At 43.3% G+C, this 14,447-nt stretch overlaps 1 protein-coding gene across 1 annotated transcript in view; it reads left to right on the forward strand.

Moving 5' to 3' along the window:
• Window positions 1-2,035: 2,035 nt before the first annotated feature.
• The window catches only part of tns1a (tensin 1a), a 92,456-nt gene continuing 80,044 nt past the window's right edge, over window positions 2,036-14,447 (forward strand). Inside the window, exons 1-2 of the mRNA XM_047336492.1 lie at window positions 2,036-2,135; window positions 12,547-12,649. The gene's annotated coding sequence lies outside the window, so the exon portion shown is untranslated. The remainder of the gene's footprint in view (window positions 2,136-12,546; window positions 12,650-14,447) is intronic.

The following is a 14,447-nucleotide window of genomic DNA, read 5'->3' on the forward strand; positions in this document are numbered from 1 at the left end:
ATGCGAACAAGATCGCCTTGTTTGAATATATATAATAAATATAATCTCACAAAATGAGCTCTTTCTATGGAAGAGGTCAGACACCACAATATTACAGTACATCACCATTCTGATATCGGGCATAAAATGTATCTCTGTTGGCTAAATGAAGCCATGGCCCGGACAGTTTGATGTAAACTCTGCTCTTGTGCCGCCGCACCAACCACCTCCTGCTGACTCCACCGCCTTTAAACTGCATACAGTACTGCATACATCGTGTTGGTCTGTCTCTCATTCAGTAGATATTTCCGTATCAATCACAACATTTTGAAATTGCCATGGCAACACAGGAAGGGCATGACTACTGTACTATTAAAAAAAGAAAGCAGGGAAACTCAACGCGTTAAGAGGAGGTATTGTTATCGCACAGCACCTCCACTTCATTAACATATTGTGGCCTCTATATGATATGCCGTCATTGCGAATAAAACTACAGATTCTAGACACCATGTAGAGATAATATGTATATTTTAGAAGCCATTTCCTTTCCTCAATCAGATTCAGTTTGCTCCGATAGGAAAAAAAAGCTCCTACAGTGATACTGGAAGCTATAAAATGTTATCGTACCAACAAAAACTGTCAACAAAAATCAATTGGTGGTAATTTGTTGTTGTTTTTTTCCAACTGCAGCACAAGCGGGAAAAAAATCAAATAATAATAATAATAACATATACAACTCAAACCACCCGTAAGTGCTCCCAGACACTTCTTTTAACCACATTTCGATGATGTGATGGAGAGGAGAGAGAAGAAGAAAAGTAGTTAATGCCTTTTAAACGTTCATCCGACCAAACGTTTAGTGCAATCACGTGGATTACTCTTCTTGTGAAAGAAAACCGTGTCTAGATTGTACAAATGTCCCACGTGCAGACTTCTCTGCCGGGTGTGACGTGTTCAGTGTCGTGCTGTGCTTCTGCTCTTTAGTGATTGTTTCCGGCAGCCCGTACTTATCATTGGCTGTCAATAAAAAGCGACTGCTGATCCATTTTTACAAAAGGCTCTTCCTCGTCCTCCCTCAGACTCTATGTAGGTTTGGTTCTTTGCTCTGTCGTCTTGACCTTCACAACAGAGGCTCAGAGATATAATTATAATCGTCGTCGTTGATGCATTTTCACCCGGCCAGTCCTCCTAGCATTAAGCTGGAATCATACGGTTCCATTTACAGTCAAATTGACGACAAAGCACCGTATGCGTTGTGACGTGCACTAACTCAAGGCTTCAAAATGGCAGGGTGACGTCACGGTGGGTTGCCACTTAGCTGGAATCCTCATTTTTTGGGTATTTGGAGATTTCTTCAATGATCCCAAAGGCACATCATTGAAGGTTATGGATGCCTTTATATACACAAATCATTCATGTTTCTAGTTTGTTTTAAAGGAAAAGAAAACGGCTTATTTTCCATTTACTTTTTGGCTATGTCAAAGGCGTTGCTCTACAGATGGCGGCATTTTCAGCTGTGCTTACAGAAATAGCTCAGCATCTAATAGAAGGATTGCCATGATATTGTCACAACCTCCAGAGGATGAAACTTTATCACTTTTGCTCATATTGCTACCAGCAGCAAAATTTACACTGAAGCGAATTCAGTATTTCCGCAATCTACTAGATGGATTGGCTCCCATATGTAAGAGATACACTTTTGTTTTGCTGCACTTTAACTGCAACCTTTCCTTACCTTGCCTGCTGAAAAGAATGTTGGCTTTGGAGAAAGAAAAACCACTGACAGTAATAATAATAAACGTTAATCTACAATCCTCTTAATAAATTGCTTCACAAAAAAGACACCTCAGACTTGTCATCAGTGAAAAAGTTGTGGAACGTCCAGGATTGAATGTGGAGAACAGCAATTGGAAGGCAGGAAGTCTGTCGCTAGAATTCCACCAGTTGTAAGACTCATCAGCCCCTGTATTTGTATAACTATCTAAAACGATTTTGTTTCCAAGGTTTATCTGACCTTGAGGAATAATTCATTTCCCCTGGATTCTCTTTTTGCCAGAGTCATGCAGAAAAGGTTTGCTGGTTGCAGGATGGCAGTAGCCCTTTGTAACCACAGCGGGGCAGTGCTGCATTTTCAAAGATGACTGGCCTGACTGCAGGTTAGTCCATGTGTTAATGCGACATCCTCTCGACTCTCCTGGGCTCTGGTGCAGCTTGTTCCTATCATCGTCAAACTGGGAGGGGGGGGGGGTGCATATAGACACAACCCGGCAATCCGACGGACGAAGCTTTGCAGATGATTGTGAGGTGATGTAATGCTGAAATTACAGTCATGGGCGATAGTCATGATGCCACTGAAAAGCGAGATATGAAAAAAAAGAAATATTCCAGAAGCAGCAAACATCTGATGGGAGAAACATGACATGATGGAAAGGTTCCTTCATTTCAATTGATTGATTAGATAATCCAACTGAAATTTAGTGTGAACAGTTTGGCTCGATATGCAAATATATAAGTGGGTCATATTAATCTTTTTTGAGTACAGGTATGTTTGTGACAGTATTTAACACGTGCACAATGTGTGTTCCAGTGTCAGTGTGATAAATACCTTGACTTTGGTAAGATCACATCTGTGTAGGCACGTGGAAACGTCCGTAATCTGAAATGAAGAATGTGCACGCTTGTATGCCTGCAACTGTGCGGGTGTGTGTTTGTGATGGTGTGCGTGTCCTGTAGAGATCACAGTGCCAGTGCAGCTTCATTAATCTCCCAGCATCATGGGAGTTGTCCGAACTCTGAAAGAGGGCCAGAGAGAACAAGCTGCCCCCCCACCCCCCCCACACACACACACACCCCGGGGGAGTCACTCCGTTTACCCTCCACACACTCGGGTCACCCCCTCATATCACATAGTCTTCAACTGTACAATGTCAAACCCTCCAGCAGGCCTGGAAAAGCTGAAGCGCTGATGCTGCTGAGCTGCACGGAATGTGTGTTGCTGTGCGTATCTTGCCTGTGCATTACTTTGTTCACACGTGCATGACGAGTGATAGAAGGTGAGATTAGACAGTGGGACGCTTTTAACAGTGTGTGGGTTGCGTCTAATCCGTTGCATGATTTCCTCTTGTAGGAAAATGGAAAAACTGTGCCACAACTGTATCATTAATATTCATTCCCCCTCAATAATGCAAAGGAAAGCACATACACTGATTACATTACAAAACATACCACTATAAATATCTCACACAGGAATAAGATTCAGGGTGAAACAGATTAGAGGTAGATCAACATAAAGATGTCAAGACAACATTTGTTTTTTTTGTTTTTTTAAACCTGGCTGTTATTCCCTGTCACCCTGCACAAAAACAATTGAAGGAAAAATACGATCTTTTGCAGCTGTGCTCGCTCCCGATCTCAGATTCAGAGAAATACACTAGTTGCTGCAGTCGTCGTGGAATCCGTCACGAGCCAGTCAAATTAAAATACATACAAATAAATCCTTTTTAAAGTATTGCACCCCTGCACTGAGATAAAAAAATTCAGTGCAAAAGCTTCTCTGCAAAACGAGAATGAGTGTGCGAGATGAATGAGAAAATAAATGGCACTTTTAATTAAATTAGTCAGTGAGGATGTAACACATTTGCCTTCCATGCTGCTCTGATTCAGGAGCTGTTCGTTGGGATTCTCTCGTGGTGTACAGTACAGACTGCTCTTCCTTGAATTGCATGATCAGAACAGCCACGTGTGGTTAGAGTGTAATTTCCTCTGCCAAGGGGGTTATATCTTCACACCCATCCATTTGTCTGTGGGTTAGTTAGTTTGGTTGTCAGTAGGATTACCCCAAATAACTGAACGACTTGCCAAGAAAGTTGCTGGAAGGATCGAATGTGGGGAAAGAAATTGACAAAGATCCGGACACAGATCTCGATAAAAACAATCCAGTCATATTTAGGGGACTAATATCTATGAGTGTGTGCAATTTGGGGTGGCTTGATTGAATCCGAGGGGACTATTGGGCCTTGGCGCAGGTATGTGCTCTGCTGAGTGCCATTATGTTGCACAAACTCTAGCCCGCCCCCAAAAAATCATACCAAAATCATGCCTGGGTCTCTAATCCAAGCACCTGCTGTGTCCTGGATAGGCTTCCATCACAACTTTGTCACCCCACTGTTGCTGCCACTGAGTTGGCACAAAAATGGCGGTCGACTGCTGGTCCGTCTCTGCACTAATGAGCTTGTTGTACGATTTAAACCTTGTTTGGCGCCCCTTGTTTCTGGCACCGGGAAACAATTGCCAGGATATCCAGTTTGTCAGTGTTAAACCTGACATTAGGGCAGATCCCAACAGACAGTTTTGGTCCAAAGAAGGGCCCAACGCACTTCCACTTTTGATGGGAGAATGAATGATGTTGAGTAAGTGAAATGATTTCCCTTTCCTTTCTGAAACCTTACTGCAGGCTTCAATATTAAGATAGTAGATAAAGGACACGGGGTGAATTATAGTGCGTGTAGTTGTGATGTTACATGCACCTCTACGATTGAAAATGTCATACATGGCTGAGCCGCTGTGCTTCGCTGGCTGGTCGATAGTGCTTTTCACAATAGCTCTCATCAAAAAACACAGCAGTGCTTATCCATATACTGAACGTTTTCATTTGCACAGCAAATGAGAAAACGTCGGCTGTGCTGAACCAGGGGGATTTTTGTCGTCGTCGCCCATTCATTTAATTGTCCACAGTAAGATGGCCGTTATCAAGGTCATGCTCAGATTTAAGCCACATTTTGATATTACTTGAGGTCAAATATGGAAGACAAATGTACTGCCAGGAAATAATTGTATATTTGATGAAATGATGGCCAAACTGATGCATTGTCTCGCATTAAACCAGTTCACACTAAAGGTTAATTTGTGCTGATGGTCACAATGGTCCTGTCAGAATTCTAATCAGCATTAAATCATAGAGAAAGAGCTAAAATTGGTTCTCTGAGTGTGAGGTCAAACAGTCGCCCTGTTTATCTATGATCTTCATGATAACCTACATGACAATGCCTTCAAGAATTCCTGCCTCTTTGTTATTCCCGAGTCAGATGAAGTCCAGGCGGACAGGAAGTGTGAAGGGAGGAGGTTTGGAGGGTTGATATGCGGCCCGGGCCCCGTGGTCACCCGGCAACCGACGCAGCCTGTCTATTAATGTTCTTATGCGAGCTGCGATCAGCAGATGCATTAGAATGATGATGACACACAGAGTAGAATAAAACGGTGTTTAATGGGCGAGAGGCACGGCTACTGTGCGGTGCTGGCGCAGACGTGGTGGTAATTTCTTATAGACGTTTCACCTTCATCAAAGGGGGCTTCTTCAGTTCTAAATTTGTGGTGAATCCCTGGTATTTAACCTCTGTGGGGTGTGGGCGGAGACTGTTTCAGTTGTGAATTCAGTCTGGAGCATTCACGAACACTGTCCACGCTCCACAGAGGTTAGAAACCTGGGATTCATCACGACTTAGTTAGAACTCAAGAAGCCTCTTGGATGAATGTGAAACATCTTCAAGGAATCCCGAATGATTCAACACCCAAGTGGATAACTGGATGGATAAGAATCACCACAGTCAGTGCCAGAGTGTGACTGTGTGGTAGTGCTCTCTTTTGATGACCTCCACGTGTGACAGAGTGCCATTCTAGTTATTATTGCACTAGATATGACTAAAAGCTTCTCTTCATCTCTGGTCCTTCGACAGGGTCCACCAGTGGCTTTTGGGAGAACCCTAAAAACTGACTGCAGTGTCAACGCAACAGTGGATCTTTTGTTGACCTTCAGGATCAGATGGTTGTACAGTAGCCTGATTCCTCAGCCAAGAATATAATAAAACTAATGGAGCAAAAGACAATAGAGAAAGTGGGGGGAGGAGACCAGGAGACAACCCGTGCCCTGTCCAACGTCCTCTGTGAGGCGTATATATATATATATATATGACGTATCATCATCCATGTCTGCCTTTATATGCGCTCTTCCATTTCTCCACTCTGTTCCTCTTCCACCCTCTCTTCTTTCATGTCTGCATAATCCTCTTTTGTATGATTCGTTCATACTGTCTGCTTTTTAAATCAGGATAATAAGGCTTAGACGTCTCCCATGCCGCTCCTGTCCCACGGAAGACAGTGGACTATGTGAGCTAAATAATGCTCTATTATTGAAGGATAATCATCTAAAACATGATCTAAAGGTTATATTTTCTAGGACGGTGGTGAAGGTTGAAGACAAGGCAGTGAGATGGGGGTTTATGGCCCGTGATGCTTTGGATTGTCCAGGACAGAATCCATGTCAGCGACAGCGCTACGCTCTACAGTAGGAAATGGGATGAGATGAATGAATACAAGGCTGCATCGCAGGGTCCTGCTCAGCTTTGCATGACTTCTTCCTCGTCTTTCCTGCTGCTGACACAAAAGATGATCTTTAATCAATAGGGCTTCGGGGTCAATAGTTTTGGAAATGTTTGAAATATCTGTCATTTCAATTGTACAAAGGACTTTTGTTTTTGCGAAAAAATCCATCTCATGGAAGACAATGGGGGATGTTTTAAAGACAACAGAAGAAGAAAAAAACACAATAATGTGTCATGCTTACAGATGCAATTTTCAAATTCACTTTGACCAAAATCTGATTCTGAAACATGTAACCATCATTTGGCTTGTGCACTCACATTAAGTTAGGACTGGTGTGACAGGGAGCTTAATATTTTTGACACACTACACTTGTTGTTGTCATGACAAGATTAAAATTTGGTTAACACTGATTTCAGCAAGTGACCATGTCCGCAAAATTATATCATCGATCCATGGCGTTATCTAAACCACTTAACATTTAAGGGTTGCAGTGGGGTTCGAGCCAATCCCAGCTGACAACACAATACCAATATATATTATACCTTGAGCACTGCAATCTTACATATTTAGGCCAAAAAAGTATTCCAATTCTCTATTGCCCCTTTTCCTGCTCCTGTTCTCTTTCCCCAATCAAATCCTCCCATTTTTCCTTTCTTCACTTGTTACAAATAAAAATACAAAACAACTCAGCATTCCATGAAAGGACATATAGCCTTTTCTTGCAATGCGGCATTGCCAAGCACTTATGCTGCTCAGCAGCCGCAGTAACAGTTAACGGGATTAGACATGGCTTACATAAACATCTCCCATGGCAACAGTGCACCGGCACCAGGCAAAGGCAGGGAGAGGAGCCGTCCCTGGAAAATACCATCGTCGGTCTGGTCAGCTGAGTGTCGGTTCGCTTTGAGGCATGATGTTCACACTTCCTGTACATGTCAAACGTGTCCATCTGAGCACATCCTTTACTCAGCTAGTGAGCATTTTGACCTACAGCCAAATAACCGCAGCTACCACCAATCGAATTTTGGTCACAAAAAAGTAACCCTTCAATTTGAGTAATTTGTATATTCTTATTTTTGTATAGCTTCTGTAAGCGTCTGTTTGTATCTGCGATTGTGTGCGACAATGACTCATGACCAGCCAGCGTTGTGACAGTTTGGCAGCGACGCCTTAAGTTTTCTCCCGTTGGATATGCAAGGCCTTTAAAATGGCTCATTTCCCATAATTCCCTCAGGACACACACTGCTTCCTGCCTCTCGTGGCTTTGGCTCAGAAGGAGAGTGGAGGTCTTGGTGTCTCTTGTGTTTTTTACCTTGAAATGTCTCTGATGATATCTGTTCAACGTTTTCTACCAACCAATCAACCCGCCCTACCTACCTGATTAATAAACATTTTAATAATCACCTACAAAAAATTCAGTTCTTGTCACCTTGTTTTGTAGCAGTGAGTCGTGACCCCTTTGTACCAGTACTGTAATGTAACAATGGGGCACATGCAAAAATTTATATTTGTATAATACATAATATTTTCCCACGGAGAGTTTCACAGTGGAACAGTATTCCGGGCAACAGTAATAAGGTCACAACATGGGAAAGGTCTTTAACCGAACCATTTCAGCAACTCCTCTTTCCTGGTATATCGCCTCTCTTCATCCACCTTTGTTCACTGGCTGCTAATGTGAATCCCTCCATCTTCTTCCTCTCTACATTTCTGTTTGCCTTGTCGCTGTCCTTACCCGTTTGTCCCTTTCTTTCTCCTCTCTCTGCCTCTCAAATGAGATAAGGGGATTTAGAAGGAAGGGGGGAACAGCTCCAATGCCGTAAGGCATAAGGTTAGGAAGTGTACCGCCTTTGCCCATTTTCTTTTGTCCATTGGTCTCATTTACCGACAGAAGCAGACAGACTTCAGTGTGAATATGTAAATATAGGAAATAGTATTGGCCATATTCGCCTTCTCTAGGTGTGTCCAGACAAAGAACACAAAGAAGCAGCAAACTGGCTTTGAAATCACCTCCATGCATCGTGCAAAAGATTGCTTTGCAAATAAATATTTTACAAAATTTCTCTTTTACCCTGCAGCACAAACTGCATGGCCATCCTTAGTTGATCAAAAATCATGCAATTGGCTATTTTCACTCACAGAAAAGCATCTTTATTACCCCCCCGCCCACCCCCAGAACAATATTGATGGCTCACAATGTCATGCTACATCAAGTCCTCAAAACGCAACGACAAAATGCATTGTCGGTCCACGCCCTCCAACTATTGTCAGAACAGCAAGGTCGTCAGTGGAGAAACACCAATCGGGTGCTCTGAAATGAAACGTCCGCACTTGTTAAGGTTTAGTTTCATAGCAGCTAGCTATTACAAAGAAGTCTCGCCAAGAGCGTAGAGTCAGATTGTTGATTTCCATCTCTAAAGCCCAATAAATCCAATGCAGATTGGTCCAGACAGATCCCTGTGTTTTCCCCGCTGCTCAGTAATTGCCGGGATTACAGCGTTTTCTTGTGAAGGGCTTGAAATGTGTGAAGGACTGTGCTCTTCGGCTCTGCCTCCTCTCATACTTCTCTACCCTGAAAGGCATGTTCCGTGATTATCCAGAAGACATTCGGTCTCTACTGTACATACCCCTCCCTCTGGCTTCATGGTTCTTTTCTCTCATCTTTTATCCTCAGCACTGCAAATTGCCCCCATCCTGATATCACATTGCTGAGTCTTGCTGTACGGATTAACTGGATGGGGCTGGACTGTCACTTTGCCTGACAGTACAACAGAGTCTCAGCAGCCAGTACTCAAGTCCAAGGCTGCGATTGGTGATAAATGCATATAATTAGACTGAGCGAGGCCCCGTTGTCTTCCTATTGATTTCATGGCTCATTTAGGGAATTAGGAGGCCTGCAAATTCCTAGGCACAGCAGACGGGATGAGGAGATTACATGGAGAAGGTCCCATATTTCAAGGCGCAAAACTTACTTACCCGTACCCTTGTGCTTTTTAATTGTGTGTAGAAATTCTTGTTAGTTCGATACACTCATATCGTGATCTAACTCCTTATTATCAAGGTACTTTTAAATATAGGAAAACCCCTTTTTTCTTAGTAATATTTATCATAGTTAAAGCTTTTATTTGTCAACCACATCTGAAATGTATCTCCGACATTGTTGTTCCTGTCCTATTTACTGCTGCTGCCTCCTCCGTGTGATCTAAACACGGTGTTCACCTTGAGATGTCTCCCCCGGCACCGGTGTGTTTTTCCACCACGAGGGGGTCTTTAACCTACATAGGTAGCAACATTAGCGGGGCTAAAAGCATGTCACAAAACAGCCAAGTCAGGACCGGGATGTTAGGTAGGAGTTGGATGTTTGGATACAGGGCGGATTGGCGGGGGGGCTTTCCCCTCAGGCTTTTTCCAAGCTTGCTCCAAATGAAAGAAAAAAATCCACAATACAGTATCCTGCAGCTGTGTTCCAGGTTCACATCTTCTGAGAACCATAAGATAATAGGAAGATTTTTCTATCGTTTGTTCAATCGCTTTTTAATGTTCATGTTGTTGCCCCATGTTTGGGGGGCAGAAGGGTAACCGTGGGCAGCTACCAATTATAAGGGAGGGTGGTAATTTCCTTTTTGTGCAGCATGGTTTGAAGCAGTGGAAACATTTGCTAATAATACATATAAAACTGTCTAGCTAAAAAAATGTATGTTCACGTTATGATCTACAATTCTAGCAATTCTACAATTTTAATGAATATGAGTATACTGTAAGCATTTTATAGTTCCTTATCTCCCTATACACTGTCCTGATTCAATGGCCATTACCCTTCAGCTGTGCTGCCTTTATTCCAGGTTTTTGTCAATTCTCAAAAAAGGCCAAACAAGAATCCACCGTCCTCATTCGCTCCAGGCTCATGAAGGTGAACGCTGCGTGCCGTGCGTGATTTAAAGGAACGGAGTGGAGAGCGAAAGGGTCGATTCTAATTTGGCCTTGCGGTGCAGCTGATAGTGACGATAACGCCGCTGTCGAGTTGCATTGCGCTGCTGTCGTCTGGCTGATACCTGATTGCGGGCTTATCAGGGGCATTAACATCCCTGATTACCTTCTGCCTGTCGCGGGCTGAAACCCAGATCAGCTGACTGTGAGACAGTCAAGCTGTCAAAAGTCTATATGAATTCTTGACGGTGAAAATTACGTGAGGCCACAAATGAAATGTACGAGGATCGTACAAATAAGTTATACACTTGATCAGCCACACCTGCATGGCACCGGTCGAGGGGTGGGATTTATTCTGCGTTCCATTTACCTTGGAAGTCGTAGATGGGATAGAAATCACACCAGAGTCGAGGCTAACGGTCTTCCACCTTTCTTGAGTCATGAATCCGACGTTAGCGGGTTTTCAAGTTAAAATGTCTCACTGGAAAGTCAGAATTGCTTAGTTTCCAGTGAGACATGTTCGAGTTCAAATGGATTCCACTCATGTCAGGCAGCAGAAGCTGAAGAAGGAAAGATACGAGGATCTTTGTGACTTTTACAAAGGCCCAATTGTGACGGTTGTGATAAAGTCAGAGGATTTCTAAAGCTCAGAAGTCAATGGTGAGATTGACCAAATTTCATCGAAGGAAGGTTTGTCCACAATAGTAAAAATATATTTTCCACATTAAAGGATAAAACATCTCTCTGATGCAATTATTAATGACATTATAATTCTGGTCACTTTTGCCGTGTCAGACAAAATAATGTGGATAATCCCACTAATCTGTACGAAGTTCCTTGTCCTATCTGAAGTTACCATAGCTGCAGAAGCATGCAAATTGTAAGAATCTTGAATTGTCCTTTGCCACCTTCATCTCCAATCAGTTGGAGTTTTTACAAATGAAAATTAAGCGAATACAAATTGATGTATGTTGCTGCTGTTGTCCTAAGAGAGATCCACTTCTCATCATCTCCTCTTCCCTCCTGTCTTCCCCCCACTCCCTTGGGGTCAGAAAGAGAAAGGTTGGAAGTCCCTTTGAGTGTGTGTGTGTGTGTGTGTGTGTGTGTGTGTGTGTGTGTGTGTGTGTGTGTGTGTGTGTGTGTGTGTGTGTGTGTGTGTGTGTGTGTGTGTGTGTGTGTGTGTGTGTGTGTGTGTGTGTGTGTGTGTGTGTGTGTGTGTGTGTGTGTGTATTTGGGGGAGGGGAGTCAACGTCGCTGGATAACTGGGTTTCTCTTGGCAGCAGGCCCCAGAAGTGTCACCGCTCATAGACCTCCACTCTAAGCGCATCCAAGTGCTTCCCCTGTCCCCGCACATAATCTGCTCCCGCTAAAGATGGACCTGTCACCTGGAGCGGAGATGGACTCCATACTCCGCGGTCCAAGTGAATGAATCTCTGTCCTCAGCTTTGTTTTTAGAAATAACAATGATTAATAAGGAATTCAATCAAATTGAGCTCCAGACATCCGGTTAAAACACAGAATCCGTCGGAGATCACTGGAGTACATCCTGCAATGTCATTGAGAGCTACTGATCAAAGCACCTTCACTTAATAGACTGGATCATTGATCACAGGCCACGGGGGTCACCCCTGTCTCTGCAGTGCTTTCTCTTGGAGTAGATGCGACGAAGCGGGACATTTCTGGTACAACGAGGTGTTGTCATTATTATGTATTACTATGTGTTATGTATGGCCCCCTGCACCCGCCACGAGTCAGGACTGGCATGCCTGCAGTGCAAGGGCAAGGGAGGCTTTATTTATGTGATGGGAAACTGAATGGCTATGGATGTGTTGAACAGTTTGATATCGAGGAATTTTAGCAGGGAAAAAGTACATTTCTAAGAATCAAATTTCAAACCTGCACAGGTTTTGCATGGGGCAGCAGAAGGAAGCAAGAGGTTGAAGTCACAAGCAATGTCACTGTTGGTTTTCTAAAGGGAGCCAGTGCGAGAAAATTTCTAAACAGAGGCAAGAAAGAGGCGAGAAATTAAAACGAGTGAAAGTTAAAATGGAGACGAAAGTTGAAAAGAGGGAGCGGAAGGACGAGTGGGGGAGAAGGCGGAGGCAGACGAATCTGCGCGTTAGTGAATGATGAGGTGTGTGATGGGACCTAATCTGCTGTCTGCTCAGTATAGTGCACACGCTGTGCACTGAATGCAAATGGGGGATGCTGGCGCAAAAAACTAAACTCTGCACCTCCTACTGTCTCCCGTTTCTCTTGCAGCTCGTGCACCAGTGCTGTTCCAGCTGTCACATCACAACCGCGGCCCGGTTTGGTTTCCGTCCACGGCCTCTGAGACATTGCTGCGAGCCTGCAAACTCTGGCGGTGAGCTGCTTTTCCTAATCGTTTTGATTGTGTGTGCTCTGACGGCGCAGACTTTTTGGATTCCGTCTTGTTAAATTGAGCTACATGCATGACATTTAAGGAAAGCCTGTCGCTTTCCTGTGTTCATTAGCCAGCTGCCTCTGGTCTAGGATATAACCATAACCTTCCAACAAGCGCTTCCTACTAAGCCCCTCAGACATGGTGAAAGCGCTGCACTAGTAGGTTATTACCCCCAAAATGGAAATTACTTTACAGGAGCCCATCTCCAAAAACATAAAAAATGACCAGCATTGATGAACACAGGTCAAACATCTCATCAAACTTGGAACAAATCTGTATAACTCCCTCCATTGTTTACACATTAGACATTTGGATCAACAAGGGGTTTAAAAAAAAAGACGCTCTGTACATATGAAACATTCATTAAAAAAAAAGAAGCGTTGCCTCAAATTAGATTTACTCAGATTATGTGATGAAAAATTTACAAGCGCTGACGATGTGAGTGTGCAGGTGAGGCTGTAGACCTGGAGATCGGGCTACTCATGAGGTCGAAACCAAACGATGCAATTGAACATTTCTAAAATAGCTTGCGTTTGATAAATACTGATAGATGGCGACAAGAAAACATTTCATGCAACGGAGGTTAAATCTTGTTTTCTGTGCACTCGCTGAACGATTTGGATCCTGCTGCAGATGACGATGGGTGGAAGGCATCGAGAGAGAACTATTTATTTATTTATTTATTTTTCAGGCTGCACTTTTTCATGGGTTTTCCCGTCAAACGGATAGACAGTGTGACAGGGCCAGTCGATAGAAGTCAGCAGTGATTATGCAAGTTGCTTATGCCTAATGAGAAAGGTCAGTGCATTGCCAAGAGAGTGGGACACGTGCCCAGTCTCACACTGAGATGTACAGTACACACTGCTGTAGAAAACTGTGCTGTACAAAAAAAAAACATTCCTCATTCTCTTGCACTGCGGAAAGTGAAATTAGAAACCCTGTGGGTTTTATTTTTTTTAATTCTACTTCAATTTACTGTGAATTGCTGCCTGATATCTTTATAAAAGTGCTATAGATGTGTTGCAGCCCTTGCAAAGTAAGACGGGGGAACCAGTGCCTGAAAAAAGGAGCAGGACATCACAGGATATCATCAATATTGTTGATGTAAAGGGAAAAAATACACTGTCTACTTTGCATTCCTGGGCCCCATGGCATTTTATTGCATATGGAGATGTTTCTGTTGTTCCTCAACCTGCAGCCTCGGTGGCCTCAAATGCAATGCTTGCATTAAATACCACGTGCTTGACACAAATGACTGCTGACAGTCAGTCAGCCCAGCTGTTTGACCGTATTCTCCCCTTTGACTCATAGCAACAAGTGCCTTTTGGTGTGTACTGTCAGAGATCTAAGGTGTGAAACTGTAGCGGTAGGTGTTGCCTCCAACGCTGACCTGACCCCGATACCTTTAGCATTCTAGTTAAACAGACCCACGAAATCAAGTGTGTGTACCACGGGTCGTAACTCATGTCCAAAGTCATAGAGAGGAGGCTGCATTTCATTTCCCTTCATCATAATCGAAGTCGTGCTCCATCAAAAACTGCCCTGCTCAAAGGCACCACAGTACCTTCTTCTTCTTTTTTCTTTGAATGTCAGCCACTGTTCATTTGAACTGGTTAATGTGCCATGTAAACACAAATGACACTGGATTTTTATTCATTCATTCATTCACATTATTTTGACTAATACACCTAATATTACCTAACAGTGTCAATGACATACATATTGTTCATTCAGAGAC

This window comes from Scophthalmus maximus, chromosome 1, assembly GCF_022379125.1.
Source record: "Scophthalmus maximus strain ysfricsl-2021 chromosome 1, ASM2237912v1, whole genome shotgun sequence".
NCBI classification, from domain to species: Eukaryota; Metazoa; Chordata; class Actinopteri; order Pleuronectiformes; family Scophthalmidae; genus Scophthalmus; species Scophthalmus maximus.